General features: G+C 43.0%; 1 protein-coding gene and 1 pseudogene across 5 annotated transcripts in view; one reads left to right on the top strand and one right to left on the bottom strand.

The window, feature by feature from the left end:
• The window catches only part of Ambra1 (autophagy and beclin 1 regulator 1), a 225,702-nt gene that overhangs the window by 207,370 nt on the left and 16,822 nt on the right, over window positions 1-1,510 (bottom strand). The window lies entirely within an intron of this gene.
• Window positions 1-1,510, top strand: part of LOC101591335 — a 17,732-nt pseudogene that overhangs the window by 10,084 nt on the left and 6,138 nt on the right.

Genomic DNA, 1,510 nt, shown 5'->3' with positions numbered 1-1,510 from the left:
TTATTTATTTATTTTCATTTTGTGTGTGTGTGGCCAGCTCAGCCCACCAGGGGGCGGGGCTGGCTGGCATGTGGTGCTGGGGGATTGAACTGCAGTCCCTGTGCTTTGCTTAGCTTAGCTTGTTCTAAGTAGGTGCCCTAGACCACTGAGCCATCTCACCAGCCCACATCTATATTATCTCAAAAAGATAGTAGCAAATCTTTAGGGAAGGTATTTCATAATAACCCTTAGAAACACTCCAGTGGGGCCAGGGAGATAGCTCAGTAGAATAAGCACTTGCCTGACAAGTGCAAGGGCCTGAGTTCAATCCCTGGTTCCACAAAAAAAAACAAAAACATTCTAGTGTATGTAGTCAGGAAGTTCTTTCTAACATGTAATCTATATCCCTTCTGTTGCAATTAAAATGCATTCCCTCTTGTCCTGTTCTCTATGGAAAGAACATCTGTTTAACACCACCTGAACAATATCCCCTCAAGAGATTATAAAATATAGGAAGTCCATTTCAAACAGCTTCAAGTAAATGCAACATGGCTTTATGTGGGTCACATTAGACAAAGAACATGATTAAGAGTTCTAATTCCTAATTCCATCACTGAGTGAAGACGATAGGCAGTTAAAAAACATGCAGATGCTGTTTCAATTATCCCATCAGTAAAAAGCAAATAATAAAACCAGAATGTTGGAGTTTAGTTCCTCAAAAAGTTAAATATACATGATTTTCCCCTCTATAGTACTAGACATTAAACCCAGGCCTCTCAGATGGTAGGCAATTACTCTACTGAGCTACATTCCAGCAATTAGATTTTTAGTTTTGTTTTTCTGAGATAGAGTCTGATTAAACTGCACAGGATGGGCTCAAACTTGCAGTTCCTCCTGCCTCAGCCTCCCAAGTAAGTAGACTATAAGCACGTACCACAGTACTCTGAAAGAAATTCTGAGTCCAAATTTATGCCCACCCAACAGTCATATCCTCTATAAAAACTGCACATACTGGCTCTACCTGACTTAAAAGGAATCTTAGCTTTAACACATCAGTAGTACATTATCACAGGACTCAAAAATTCCATTCCTAGGGCTGGCCAGATAGCTCAGCAGACTAAAGCGCCTCTTTAGGCAAAGCGCAGGGACTGTGGTTCAATCCTCAGCACTACATGCCACGCTGGCCTCACCCCTGGGGCACACTGAGATGGAGACTGAGACTGGGCATAGTGGCACAGGTCTATAATCCCAGCACTTGGGTGGCTGAAAACAGGAGGATCACTATGAATCCAACCTGTGTAGTGAGACCCTGTAGACTCTATATTAAATACATTTTTTTAAAAGCCCATTCCTAGATATATAACTAAAATAATAGAAAACGGGTTGGTGAGATGGCTCAGTGGTCTAAAGTACCTACTTAGAACAAGTTCAGCAAAGCACAGGGACCTCGGTTCAATCCCCCAGCACCACATGCCAGCCAGCCCCGCCCCCTGGTGGGCTGAGCTGGCCACACACACACACACACACACAC

This window comes from Octodon degus, unplaced genomic scaffold, assembly GCF_000260255.1.
Source record: "Octodon degus isolate 3935 unplaced genomic scaffold, OctDeg1.0 scaffold00018, whole genome shotgun sequence".
NCBI lineage: Eukaryota > Metazoa > Chordata > Mammalia > Rodentia > Octodontidae > Octodon > Octodon degus.
This window is presented reverse-complemented; position numbering and strand designations above follow the sequence as displayed.